General features: G+C 45.0%; 1 protein-coding gene across 1 annotated transcript in view; it reads left to right on the plus strand.

Moving 5' to 3' along the window:
- The window catches only part of LOC144369303 (uncharacterized), a 46,333-nt gene that overhangs the window by 7,972 nt on the left and 23,445 nt on the right, over positions 1-14,916 (plus strand). Inside the window, exon 3 of the mRNA XM_078028815.1 lies at positions 1,284-1,401. The gene's annotated coding sequence lies outside the window, so the exon portion shown is untranslated. The remainder of the gene's footprint in view (positions 1-1,283; positions 1,402-14,916) is intronic.

Below are 14,916 nucleotides of genomic sequence, written 5' to 3' on the forward strand. Positions count from 1 at the left end.
ACATCTCATCTTGAAAAGTTCAAGAGACATCACTACTCACGCTTCCTCTTTGGGATAGTGTTTGAAAGTGTGATCTGGACTAAATTAGGTTGTCAGGTAATCAATGGAGATGGAGTTCACAGTTTAGCATTAGGTTAAATTTTGGATAACCAAGGCAATTCATGATCATTCTAGAATGTTCAGCAGATATAGAAAAATCAGAAGGGATTAGGTGGCCAGTGATCTGCTGCTCCAACAATGGACTGCCGCTCTTTTCACACAGCACCATGTCCTGTGCTTCCCCGGGCTGTGTGGTGACCGTGGAATTTTCCACTGTGAAGATGCGGATCATTTTAGTGTGGAAGTCTCGTGATACTCGTGGGTGGTACTCGTGGTACCTGGATTAGTGGCGTAGTGACACAGAGATGAGGGTCAGGTCATGGGGCTGGAGTACCACAGGCTTGTTTGTACCTGTGGATTTAGGTTCAAGGAGAAGAGAGGTGGCTAGAGCTGGGCCCTCTGGTCTCTCCCCCTCATGCCCACAGCCTCATTTTTTTCTGAGTTGACCTTGACCCTTAGAGGAGTATTTTAGACCCAGAGGCCTTGGGAATTTTATTTCTGATCATCTTTTCTCTGCTTGAAAAAGGCTCTTCTCCAACTCTTCTTGTTCGAGCGTGCCCCTTCATCCTCGCACACCTGCACTGTTGACCCACATCTGCCTCTGACTCTCCACCAGCCCTCCTTGTCCTCAGTTATGTGGACTTATGAGGTCACTGCTCCTGAGTCCTGCTGAGCTGGGCTGCAGTGGGAGACCTCTGTGGAAGCCAGTGTGCTTTTCTATTTCAGGAGTGTGAGGATGGCCTTAGGCCTGAGCCTAAGCGACTCCATTTTAAAAACTTCAGTTTGAAAGCTGCAGTCTCACCTGGCATGCCTAAGGGAGCCCTCCAGGATGGCCTCAGACACAATCAAGTCACTTCTCCCCACCCTGAAAAACAGAGTGAAGCCTCTGTCAGGCTGTTCTCCCCTGAAAAGAGGGAAAGGTGAGAAAATCAGGGAGGGACCACCAGACCAGATGTTTTAACCCCAGGGTGAATGTTGTCACTGAGAAATCTGGTGGTAACTGATAAGGATTGAAAAGGGGGTCAAAAGCTCCAAAATTTGGTATAAATAATAGAGCAAATGAACAGACATTCAGCCAGCCAAAACAAGGATGCACCCAAGCTGGAGACCCCGATGAGGACCTGGACTGACATCTCATCACTTGTCATCTTGTGCCTGATCTTTACCGCTCTCCAACTCTACAGCCACATCTTGACCCTGGTAAGAGTCGCAACTTCTCCCTGTGATCCTCTCCTCAGCCGGCCATCAGCTCCATTCCAGGAGAAGCCTGCCTTGGTTCCTGACCTGATCACCACGGTCTGAGTGAGTGTGTATGTCTGCTGGACATAAAGCCTAAGGCCTGAGACTTTTGAACTTAGCCTGCAGAGGGAATGTCTGTCATTAGCCTGTCATGATTAAGTGTGTTTGCAGTGCTTAGAATTAATATAGAAGAGTTTGCTGTGAATTGATTATGTCTGTTGCAGTGCCTAGCATGAAGGATGGTCGTCTTCTTGATTAAGAACCTATAGAGTGAAATTTTATTGAGTGATTCTAGTGAATAAAGCATTGAAAAGGGCAGAAGTGAAGGGACATTCTTTATTTCTCCCCCTTGACTGCATATGTTGCAACTTTGCCCCTCACAACAATGAGAAAATGGCCTTTGAAATTCTAGATCTCCAAGACACAAAAACTCATGGGTTTTCAAAACTTACTGAAGAGGATGTAACCTTGTACTTGTTGAAACTGTCCCCTGTTATAGAGTCCTCACTTAAATGCCATGGGTCCCATTTAGTAAGTGGTGTTACTTGCTTGATTAAGAAAGAACTTGGGTTGGGGCTGTGGCTCAGTGGTAGAGCATTGGTCCAGCTTGCACAAGGCCTCGAGTTCAATCCCCAGCACTGCAAAAAGTAGAAAGAGTTCAGTCTGTCAACATAGATGCTACAATGGATTGTGCATGTGGTGTGTGTGCACATGCACACATGTGTTTCAAACATGAACTTCACTCACATAAGTGTAATTAACAGGTGTATAAGTTAACCTCATTGTCCCTCCAGAAAGTGTCAGAAAGAGTTGAAATAATAGTAAATCTAATAGCCTTTGAAGTTCAATAGTCTTTACTTGAAATTAAAATAGTAAAATGCATGTTAATAAAGAACTTAATTTAACGGTAGGCGTTAAAAATCATAGTTGTGAATAATATTTATGAATGTGGAAAAATATTCACAGTGTAACAGGTAAATAAAATTGTGCCTATGCAGGACCTATATAAAGAAAACAAAAGCAATACAATAAAAAAATTTGTGATAAACATAAAAATTAAAATAACAAAATTATTACCAGTTAAATTGATAAATTGAATTATAATACAGTGAATAATAATACAAAATTTTAGTTTTCTCTAATGAATCATAAGTTCCATAGAATTTCTTTGTTTTTGTTTTTGTTTTTTTTTATTTTTATTTTTAATTAGTTGCTCGAGACAATGCAATGATCTTGACATATCATACATTTGATTCAAATGGGGTATGAATTCTCATTTTTCCACGTGTATAGATTGCAGGATCACATTGGTTATACAGCCACATATATACATACAGTAATACTAGTGTCTGTTGTATTCTGCTGCCCTCCCTATCCCCCCTCCCCTCCCCTCCCCTCCCCCATATCACCTCTCTCTACCCAATCTACTGTGATACATTTCTCTCTCTCACACTTTTTTCTTTCTTTCCACCTCACACCAACATATATGTATGTTGTATAATGATGAGGGTCTCCTTACATCTTCTGTGCAGGGGAATTGCACAGGAGTTCCATAGAATTTCAATGCCACTTTTTAATTTAAATGAATGATTAAAACTGTTACCTTGTGGGGTGCAGTGGCACATGCCTGTAATCCCAGGGGTCGTGAGCTGAGTCAGGAGGATTTTGAGTTCAAAGCCAGTCTCAGCAAAAGTGAGGCTCTAAGCAACTCAGTGAGACCCTGTCTCTAAATAAAATACAAAATAGGGCTGGGGATGTGGCTCAATGGTTTGAGTATCCATGAGTTCAGTCCCCATTACCATAAAAAAAATAAATAAAAGTGGAACAATCAATATATCAAATTTGTGACAAAGCCTCTCTGAATATGTATGTTGTTTCTTAAATATCAGTTATATCATGGAATTTAAAGTGTGTTTACAAGCATTTTATGTTAGCATCCCATTGTGTATTATTTCCCCCCCATCAACACTAGGTATTGAACTCAGGGCTTTGTGCATGCCGGGCAAGCACTCTGCCACTGAGCCACATCCCCAGCCCTTCTTACTTTTATTTTGAGAAGGGTCTTGCTAAGTTACCCAGGCTGGTCTTGACCTTGCCCTCCTCCTGCCTCAGCCTCCCCCACTGCACCCAGCCCAGTTCATAGCTTTGGAAAGTTGATCCCATTGAAAGAGTCTTTCATATGTTGGTTGTTTCCTATTAGATCATCCACAAGAGTGGACTCAGCCTCCCTTTTCCTTCAACGCCATTTCCTAAGAAAGGGGCCACCATGAGCCAGAGTCAGCTAGCTTTGAAGCAATTTAGTTGATACTTTTATAGTTCCTGGCCTTTAAAAGAGGCCGAAAAAATTGGAGATTTTCCTGAAGTTCATAATCAGCAGGTATTTCCAAAGTTTGTATCCTCGTTTCAGCCTCATCCTTAAGGTAGCGAGCCAGTCCAGCCAAGAACTTCTTATGTTGTATTTCACCATTTCTAAGACACTTTAGTGTCTCTGACCCTGGAATGTGTCTTACAGTCAGCGTTAAACTATTTCCAACTTCAACCCACACTGTTTTCTTTCCTGTGGTACATTGATTACGATGGGGTATATTGAGGTATATAGTTGCAAATTCTTTTCAAGGTGATCTCAGTTAACTCTCCTAATAACCCTGTGAAATAGGAGGAGAAAGTCTTATTTCCATGCTGTTCTTGAGGAAATGCTCTGGAGGGAGGTTTCATTTGGGGAGTTTGCTTCTGTGCCTACAGACTGGAGGTGTGGGCCCCTCACCAAGCCTGTGTGGCTGAGCCAGCAGGTCCTCGTCCTCTACCTCAGAGTTTTCTTCAGCTGTCCTATTGGTGAGCCATTTTGTCTTTTAGGTAAGAAATGTATTTAATATGACAGCCAATGAGGGAAGGAAGAGATGGGTCCGTGTCCTGGTGGCTGTGGGGGATGGGCAGGGAGCTGCAGGTGAGTGGGGTGACTCTGGACATGGAGGTGGTGGTGTGCAGAGGCCTGGCTGCCCCGCTGGGAGCCCGGGGCCCTGCTGCTGGCCTACTTTCCCCCTCACTGAGCGTCTAGAGGTCTGGGCTCACAAACCTTGTGGTAAACCAAAAAGCTTCTCAGGGTAAAGAAAGAAGAGCTCCAAGGCCTACATCTGAGGGCAGTGGATATTTAAAAGGGTTAAGTCACCATTGTATTGTGTAGAATAGTGAAAAATTAGAAGAGCAAGTCCAATCTGGCCCAGTTACAAAAACAGGATAGCTGTCCAAAGTAATATTCTCTAGCTTGTGAAAAATCACTTACATAATTACTGTGTCAGTAATTAATGTGTCAGTAATGTTGATTTTTTTTAAATTTTTTTTATTGGTTGTTCACAACATTACAAAGCTCTTGACATATCATATTTCATACATTAGATTGAAGTGGGTTATGAACTTTCAATTTTACCCCAAATGCAGATTGCAGAATCACGTCGGTTACACATCCACAATTTTACATAATGCCCAATTAGTAATTGATGTATTCTGCTACCTTTCCTATCCCCTACTATCCCCCCTCCCCTCCCCTCCCATCTTCTCTCTCTACCCCATCTACTGTAATTCATTACTCTCCTTGTTTATTTTCCCATTCCCCTCACAACCTCTTATATGTAATTTTGTATAGCAATGAGGGTCTCCCTTCATTTCCATGCAATTTCCCTTTTCTCTCCCTTTCCCTCCCATCTCATGTCTCTGTTTAATGTTAGTCTTTTCTTCCTGCTCTTCTTCCCTGTTCTGTTCATAGTTGCTCTCATTATATCAAAGAAGACATTTGGCATTTGTTTTTTAGGGATTGACTAGCTTCACTAAGCATAATCTGCTCTAGTGCCATCCATTTCCCTGCAAATTCTATGATTTTGTCATTTTTTATTGCTGCATAGTACTCCATTGTGTATAGATGCCACATTTTTTTCATCCATTCATCTATTGAAGGGCATCTGGGTTGGTTCCACAGTCTAGCTATTGTGAATTGTGCTGCTATGAACATCGATATGGCAGCATCCTTGTAGCATGCTCTTTTAAGGTCTTCAGGGAATAGTCCGAGAAGGGCAATAGCAGGGTCAAATGATGGTTCCATTCCCAGCTTTCCCAGGAATCTCAAAACTGCTTTCCAAATTGGCCGCACCAATTTGCAGTCCCACCAGCAATGTACAAGAGTACCCTTTTCTCCACATCCTCGCCAGCACTTGTTGTTGTTTGACTTCATAATGGCTGCCAATCTTACTGGAGTGAGATGGTATCTTAGGGTGGTTTTGATTTGTATTTCTCTGACTGCTAGAGATGGTGAGCATTTTTTCATGTACTTGTTGATTGATTGTATGTCCTCCTCTGAGAAGTGTCTGTTCAGGTCCTTGGCCCATTTGTTGATTGGGTTATTTGTTATCTTATTGTCTAATTTTTTGAGTTCTTTGTATACTCTGGATATTAGGGCTCTATCTGAAGTGTGAGGAGTAAAAATTTGTTCCCAGGATGTAGGTTCCCTATTTACCTCTCTTATTGTTTCTCTTGCTGAGAAAAAACTTTTTAGTTTAAGTAAGTCCCATTTGTTGATTCTTGTTATTAACTCTTGTGCTATGGGTATCCTATTAAGGAATTTGGAGCCCGACCCCACAATATGTAGATCGGAGCCAACTTTTGCTTCTATCAGACGCAGAGTCTCTGATTTGATATCAAGCTCCTTGATCCATTTAGAGTTAACTTTTGTGCATGGCGAGAGGAAGGGATTCAGTTTCATTTTGTTGCATATGGATTTCCAGTTTTCCCAACACCATTTGTTGAAGATGCTATCCTTCCTCCATTGCATGCTTTTAGCCCCTTTATCAAATATAAGATAGTTGTAACTTTGTGGATTAGTCTCTGTGTCCTCTATTCTATACCATTGGTCCACCCGTCTGTTTTGGTACCAAGTAACGTTGATTTTTTAAAAGTCATTTTTATGTTAAGAAAAATCTAGAATACTATACACTGTTAAGTGTTTATGTGGGTTAGTAGGTTTGCCAGTCATTTAAATTTTCTTCTTTAGACTTTTCTTTAAAGTTTCCCTAGTGAACATCTAGTTTGTGATATATATTCACATAGAACAGAAAAACCGTCAGTTGCTTCATACTGACACTTTCAAAGCAAAAAGTAATACACATGATAGTGCGTTGGTGTAAGAAATCATGATTAGCAGTTACTGTTGTCTCTTTCCAAAAATATCTTTTCAGTAATTTTGTGTCCAACTATCACCCTTAACCTTGTAAAAAGCTTCACCAAGACATCATATTACAGCCGTGAGTTCGCACCTTGCCCTTCTTGCTTGGTTTTGCCCTCAGTGATCCTGGGTTAGCACAGCAGATTCCCCTCTGTTCTAGTACTGGTTGCCTAGTGTCCCCATGTGTGCACAGACCTGATTTTTGTTACCTGCTCCCTATTGCTGAATATTTTTGTTTGCAAATTTGTGTCATTTACTTAAAAAAACTGAACTTTTTGTACATAGATTGTTGAACTTTTGCAAGAAGAGCAATAGGGGAAATGTCTTGAAATTGCTTGAAATATCTTGAAATTGTTGCTGCACTAGGTGTAAATGTCAAACATTGCCAGATCGCCTCCTCAAAGTTTGCAGCAGTTTATGTCCCTCTGTGCCATCCCATCCTTGCCCTGAGTATTATCAGACTTTACTGATTGTCTTCTGGTCCCTGAGACATCTCTCCTAGTTTCACCTGCACTTTCTAAGTTAGGAGAGTGCGGACTCCATTTTCATGTTCATTGGCCGTTGCGCTTTCACTTTGGACATCTGTCAGTTCAGGTGCTTTGCCCATTTTTTAATTGGGTGGTTTATTTTCTTTTTTGATTGGGATAAGCTTCTTGTAAGTTAAGGACATGAGCCTTCTGTCTATTAGATATTTTGACTTTGTTCTTAATTTTTTTTTTCACACTAAAGTTTTAAAATCCACAGAAGTTTTAAACCTTAATATAGCAAATTTATCAGTCCTAGATCACTTCTGGCTTGTGTTTTGCTTAGAAAGCCTCCTTTTGAAGGTTATATATTTCCCTCTAGGACTTCCATGGTTTACTTTGTTCTGTTTAAACTAGGAACTGGAATTCAAGCCCCTTTCATCCCAGGCCTCAGATGTCTTGCGTATTTTATTTTCCTGTGTATAACTTAAAAACACAGTACTTTTCCCAAATTAAATAATAACTGATGGCAGCAAATAATGGAAGCATTTTTGCAACTTGTGATGAACCTCATTTCTTGGGATTCAGCATTTACAAATTGAAAAATTGTTGGTTTTATTTTCCTGGTTAATTAAAATCTAAATTCCACTCAGAAGTTCCATTGATATCATAGTTTTACTCTATAGCAATGTATTTTTTCCCCAACCCTCTGGACATTTGAATCTTTCGACAAGTGTCCAAAACCATTTGCCTCTTGTAAATATAGAGCATACTTAATTTTAAAAATCGAGTATATATATCATCATATTAGAGATTTATATAGATAATGTTATGCGTCTAAACTTGGGTTTCATAAATACATCCAAATGTAATGTCTCCAGATTGCCTCAGAGCAGGTGAGCAGGTCTCTGGCTTTCTTCATGGCTGGCTGTGTATGCAGGTGTTCTGTGGGCAGTTGAAAGGAGAAGTGCGTGGAATGTTGTAGGAGCCCAAACTGTGAGCTGGGGAGAGGCACAGGCTGGGCCAGTTTTTTCACTTTTCATAGTTTGGATTTTTCTTTGATGCTTTTGCTGTTGGGAAGGCCACCATGTGGGTGAATTTTTTTCCTTGTTGTCCCTCAGTAGATGATGATGAGCTCTGTGTTAGTCACCGGGGCACCACAGGCAGACAGTCACATGTCCCAGAACCCTCTCCTGGTCCTTGTGCTCAGAGCCTGTGTATCTCGTGAGACTCTGTTCAGACCCCCACTGTTGGTCAGACCCATGGCCACTCACTAGAATCATGAGATGGCTGTGAGCAACACTAAGGAACAGTCAGTGTGCATGTGATGATGGTACTGTGGCTACCTGTTGTAAGTCTTTATCCTTTAGAAGTATATGGAAAAAATTTGCACAAGTAAAATTTCTTTTCTTATTTCTTTTTTTATTATTATTTTTATTTGTTCTACTTAGTTGTACATGACAGCAGAATGCATTTCAATTCACCGTACCAAAAACGGAGTGCAACGTTTCAATTTTCTGGTTGTACACGTTGTAGAGAGGCACCATTTGTGCAGTCATACATGTACCTAGGGTAATGATGTCCATCTGATTTCACCATCTTTCCTAGCCCCCATAAGCCTTCCCCACTCTCCCCTTTTGCCCAATCCCATGAACTTCATGTTCAAGTACAAAGTTGGCTGGGATGACTGGGTGGCATTGCAATCTCCTGAAGGTCCTTCTTGGATGCATACACAAAGAGAGAGCGAGGGATTAAGGGGCAGGAAGGAAACACAACTTTTACAAACACTGAGATCTGGAGTCCAGCTCCTGCCATGTAGTCAGTGAATGAATGGATAATAGTTGTTTTTACAGGATCATGTGACTGGGGCTGCTTGGCTTCCTGTGGGCCCTCAGCATCCCCATCTATAAAGCAAGGGCACAGACCAAGTGTGCTGTCTGCTTTCTGCTGCTGTGACAAAGCATCTGAGAGAATCCCCTTAAAAGGAAACAGGGTTTCTTTTGGCTCATGGCTGCATAGGTCTCAGTCCATGGGACCTTAGCCCTGTTGCTTTGGGCCTGTGGCAGCACAGTAGGACATCCTGGCAGCTGGAGCACATGACAGAGGAGGCTGCTCACCTCTGGGAAGCGGGGTGGGGGTAGGGGTAGGACTGGGCTGGGTCCCAATATCCCCTCAAGGGCACACCCCTAATGATCTCGTTCCCTCCACTAGGCCCCACCTCCTAAATGTTCCATTATGTCCCAAGGGCCACAGGCTGGTGACCAAACCTTTAGCACATGGGCAATGGGGACATTTGACATCCAAACTACAATACCAAGTGATCATTAGCTTGGGGCTAACCCCTGGTCACCGGGCCAACCCCTCCCCACAGCCCAGGCCTGGGGAGATTGACTGCATTCTGCAGGACACCCACTGCAGGCAGCTGCCTCAGCCAGCATGGAAGTCCTTAGCAGAGCCCCTTTTTTTTGGGGGGGGGAGGTACCGGTGTTTTGTCTCAGTGGTGCTTGACCACTGAGCCACATCCCCAGCCCAATTTTGTATTTTATTTAGAGTCAGGGTCTCGCTGAGTTGCTTAGTGCCTTGCCATTGCTAAGGCAGATTTTGAAATTTTTGATCCTCCTGCCTCAGCCTCCCGAGGTGCAGGGATTACAGGAGTGCACCACTGCATTGGCCAAGAGGCTTATTTTTGACAGTGGGGTTTCCTTGGAGAGAAAGCCGACCCTGTCCTGGGGTCATCCCTGATTTGCCCACACAGCAGTGCTTTGTTACTTTTTCTTTTCTCTGGAGGGCAACTCAATTCATACCTAGTAAACAGAGCTCCACAGGTTCTCTGATTAAGAATAGTGCAGAGCTGGGGGGCAGTGGTTCATGCCTGTAATCCCAGCAACTCTGGAGGCTGAGGCTGGAGGATGGCATGTTTGAAGCCAACCTTAGCCATTTAGTGAGGCTCTGAGCAACTCAGTGAGACTCTGTCTGTAATGAAGTATTTTAAAAAGGGCTGGGGATGTGGCTCAGTGGTAAAGCGCCCCTTGGTTCAACCCCTGGTACCGAGAGAGAGAGAGAGAGAGAGAGAGAGAGAGAGAGAGAGAGAGAGAGAGAGAGAATGAATAGTAGAGAAATAAGGGAAAACTCAGGCTAAGATCTTAACCCTGCAAACGCAGCTGGTAGAGAAAGGTGCTGACTTCAGGGCTATGAGGATTCACCTCACCAAGACTCAGGTAGCAAATGCTCTCCAAACCTGTCACCCTCAGGGCTGGGTGAGCTCCGCGATAGAGCACTTGCCTAGCATGTGCAAGGCCCTGGGTTCAATGCCCAGTGTGGCAACAAAAAGGATTTCAAAACCCCATGTGATCCTCAGGTCCAGGGAGAGCAGTCAGAGCAGCTGTCTGCCCCTGAGACTGGGCCTGGGAGGACTCACTGGGAGGATGCCAGGGGGCTCATCAAGGGTCCAGGGAATTGCCACCAGTGCGGCCAAGGTCACTCCTTGATGGAAAACTGAAACCTGTGAGCCATGTTTTCTGTGACTCTCAGGAATCCCTTCCACACCTCTGTCCTTAAAACAGGGAAGAGTAATAATGTCACTCAGTCCCTTTGTACTGCTGGGACCACAGTGGTCTTTAGAGGAGATCTCATGGCTGCCCTGGGTCACCCCTGCTTCACATCCCCTTGGTGACCAGTGGTCTCTTCCCACCTGAATGCTGTCCAGACCCAACTCCTGGGGTGCAAGCCTTCCCCTCCACCCTCCACCAGTGCTCACCAGCTGCCCTGGGGCACAGGAGGCTGTGACCCAGGCTTGGGGAGGGCTTCCCCCTTAGCCAGAGCCATCCTGACAGCCCCAGGCTGCAGCCCCAGCCTGGAAGTGGCTGCCTGGAACAGAGCAGGAGGTTGCTCCTCGTGGCCCCTCTGGTCCCTCTCTTCCTCCTGTTGAAGGAGCATGTGAGGAATGGCTTGTCCTTAACCCTGTGCAGAAGCTTCCAAAGAAACCACTTCAAAGCCCTGGAGCAGGGGAGGGGGATGAAAGATTTGGAGATGGAGCCATCTGAGAAGAAATGGCAGAACTTCAGAGAATGAACAACAGGAGTTCCAAGCCTCTGTCGATGGAGTTTCTAGCAAAACAGAACAAATGGCCGGAACAAATGGCCCTGGAGTGTGCCTGAGATGCAGTGTCCTTTCTCAGGCCCTGCGTTTACTCAGGACCAAACAGAGTTGCCCCACCCCTCAGAGGAGAATGGGGCAGAGCAGGGGATTCGAGATGGTTCCGGAAAGTGCAGGGCTTTGCCCAAACACATCTAATGACCTACGTGTTCCCAAGATGGTGCATGGCCAGGGCTTCCTAGTAGCAACAAAGAGGATACAGACTCCAGGTGTGGAGGTGCACGCCTGTAATCCCAGGGACTTGGGAGGCTGAGGCAGGACCATAAGTTTGAATCCAGTCTCGCAACTTAGTGAGTCCCTAAACAAGCTCAGTGAGGCCCTGTCTCAAAATAAAAAATAAAACCGGGGGGCTGGGGATGTGGCTCAAGTGGTAGCGTGCTCGCCTGGCATGCATGCGGCCCGGGTTTGATCCTCAGCACCACATACCAATAAAGATGTTGTGTCCGCTGAGAACTAAAAAATAAATATTAAAAATTCTCTCTCTCTCTCTCTCTCTCTCTCTCTCTCTCTTCTCTCACTCTCTCTTTAAAAAAAATCAAACATGGGGTCTGGGATGTGGCTCAGTAGTAAAGCACCCCTGATTCCATCCCCAGAATGAATGAATGAATGAATAAACAAACAAACAAAAGAACACAGACAGTGAAGCCGTGGGGTCAAGCCCCAGAAGAGGAAAAAAAGGGATACTGGCACTTGAGGAAAAGGGATACTTGGCTCAGATTGGGTCTCAGGAGCCTTCAGCATGGAAGCCATGGGTTCTTAAAGCAGAGAGTCCCCCTTGCCCTGGCTCCGCAGGGAGAGCTGAACATGGCAGTGTGCACAGAGGCAAATACCCCCCACCCCACTAAGGCAGAGCTGGCACTAGAGGACCACATATGTCCATGTCATCCTCAAGACCTTCCATAAACCTTCCATCACCAGCACAACGAGGGTGAGAATGAGTCACTGAGTCCCAATCTGGCTGTCTGCAAGCACCCTCTAAAAGCTTCTTAGAAAAGCAGAGTGCTTGTCCATCTCTGGGCAATGGGATAAAACTCTCTGGGGCTTGTATTATTTTGCCCAGGAAACACACACAAGAAATCTGCATGTTGATCTCACGAATGCATCCAAAAGCCAAACCCCAAACACATTTGGCAATTGAAAGCATGCTGCAGCATTTCTACTTGGAAGCTGCGACAGTTGGACATTGCACCTTTTCTGGAGGAAGCCTCACTCTAATTTCTTTGGTGTGGAAGATAAGTGTCAAGACACCAAGACGTGGAGACCCGTTAAAGGGCTGCTCATCGCTGGCCATCTCTCGGCCAGTGTGCGGTTTCTCCCTAGCAGAATGTCCTGGACTCTAAACAGTGGCTCATTGGTCCCTGAGCAGGCTGCAGAGGGCTTTGGCTGGAATGCACAGCAGACTCTGAGGGCCTGACAGGTGGGCATGGGGCATTTGGGGGGCTTGGTTCTACCCCTTAAGCAGAACCCACAGGTCTGCCATCGTCTGTCAGGACCTGAAGCTGCATCTTCCCACTAAGCAATAAGCAGGCACAGTCCCCAAGTCTGATCAGACGTGGAAATGGCAGCCCCACCCTGAGGTTGCCTTCCAGAGAAGGGACCCTGCCTGGGCCACCAGGTCCTGGATATTCTTGCCATCTTTCTCCTAGAAAAAAAAAAAATCATTGCATGAAGGGGTTCAAGTGACCAGAGGGCTGCCACAACAATGGCCGCACGACTGACTGGACAGAAGTATGTTGGAGTCATTAGCTGGAGAATCAGCTTAGAAGAGGAAAACCTTGGAATCTCTCCAGGAGAAGCCTGAAAATCTGATAGAAATCACACACATTCCTGAAAAAATCTGTAAACAAGGAGGAGGCAGGTACTTCCTCTGGGTAATAAATGGTGCTTTCCAGAGTACACTTGGGTTGCCTGGAAACCTCAGAACTTTCCTCCCACGCCAGGAGGGAGCGGGACATGTGTGCCTACTCACCTACACCTCTGTTCCATTGTGGGGGCTGGCCCAACACTGCAGGCCCAGGAGGGACAGGACTTAGCAAAGCCGTCTGCACTCCCCGGGATGTGATTGAGCATCTGGCTCATCCCAGAGGGTGGTGACTGGCAGATGCAGGCCAGGCTCCGATGATGCATGGAGTACCATCAGGAGGCCAATGGCCAGTTAAAAGTGTATTGTAAAATAGCCTCCAATAAATAAATTTTAAAAATCATTAAAAAAAACTTCTAGTCCTGAAGTGCAAACTATCCCAGGGGCTTCCAGGGTAAGGGACAGAAGCAGGCATGGAAAGAAACCTGCCTGTGAGCTCACTCATGGAGAATGTAATACAGTTACACCATGGAAGTAGAAAAAATTATTGTGACCAATATTTTAATAATGATGATTATTATGATGGCCTTTCATGTTGGTTGTGATAATTGACTGCTGACATTTTACAAATAATGTTGATCAAATGCTCCCTCTGGGCCATGCTCTGGGCCAGCCACTCTACCTGCCTTGCCTACCTGATCCTCACAGTGTCCCCAAGAAGTCAACACAACAAACCAGAAAGCACAATGTCCCTGCTAGCAAGTGCAGGACCTAAGTCTTGAACCCAGACACAGAGACCAACCAAATCAAATGAAATATTTACTGGAATACTGGTAGAAATCTAGAAGAGGCTGTGGCCTAGAAATGGGGAGGGTTGGCTTCAATCCTCAAAACCCAAAGCTGTCAAGATGCTTCAATTGACCATCCACATTAGAAACTACTCTCCAACGAAATATGCCCCAAACATTGTCAAAACAGAGGAACCGATTGGGAGGAAATGGCAACCAAGTAGAACAGGAGGCACGAGGAGAAACACAGATGAGGACTTTGCATGGGCCGAGGTTGCTGGAACACAGCTGGCAAGCAGATGATCACAGGTTCAAATGACGTATTTTATTTTATTTATTTACAAAATCTAAGGATGTTGATAATATGTGCTGGGAAGGGCATAGGAAGATAAGCTTTTTTCATACACTCTGGAGGCACATTTAACATTATCCATGAAACTTAAAAAATGCACGAATGCTATGCTCCCTACAACACAGAAATTTAGGTCTTGGTACGTGCCCTGGGAAGCGCCCAGAAGGAAGTTCATTTCAATGCTGTGTTAAATTATAAGACATGTACAATGAAATGGCCACTGGTAGGAAGTCTGTGGCCACAGCGAATAAGGAGGCAGGTGCTGACTGCAAGTTCTTAGGACCTGTGGGTGGAAAGAAGACCCTGGACCACATGTTTCAGCTGTGGGACACAGACACAGTCCTGAACATAGGCTGGTCCAGCGGCACTGTGCATCTCTCCAGATCCACACAGTGTGGAAACCGCAGCCATCACTTGGCTTTAGGGACAGTAGCTGAGGTGATCCTCTCTTCTGGGAGGTAGGGGACCACGGGTGACTCCCTAACAAACATATGACCAGAGCCACCTCTGGGGAGAGTCTGGGCCAGGGGGTGATGGGAGAAGAGGAATTTGACTTTTGTTTGTGGTGGCTGGATTTCTTTCCAGGAGAAAATCTGGTTTCTGCCATCATGTTTCCCCTTGGAGCTTTGGGCAAGCCCTCTTCCCACCCCTTTCCTCCATCTGCTCTCATGGGCTGAGTCTGTTCTCCCAGATTCACAGGTTGAAGTCCTGAGCCCAGAGCCTCAGAATGGGAGCTATCTGGAGATAAAGCTTCTACCTCAAAGTGGGGTCACTGGGGAGCCCCCTCGTCCAGGATGCCTAGAGTCTTT

This window comes from Ictidomys tridecemlineatus, chromosome 12 (assembly GCF_052094955.1).
Source record: "Ictidomys tridecemlineatus isolate mIctTri1 chromosome 12, mIctTri1.hap1, whole genome shotgun sequence".
Lineage (NCBI taxonomy): Eukaryota > Metazoa > Chordata > Mammalia > Rodentia > Sciuridae > Ictidomys > Ictidomys tridecemlineatus.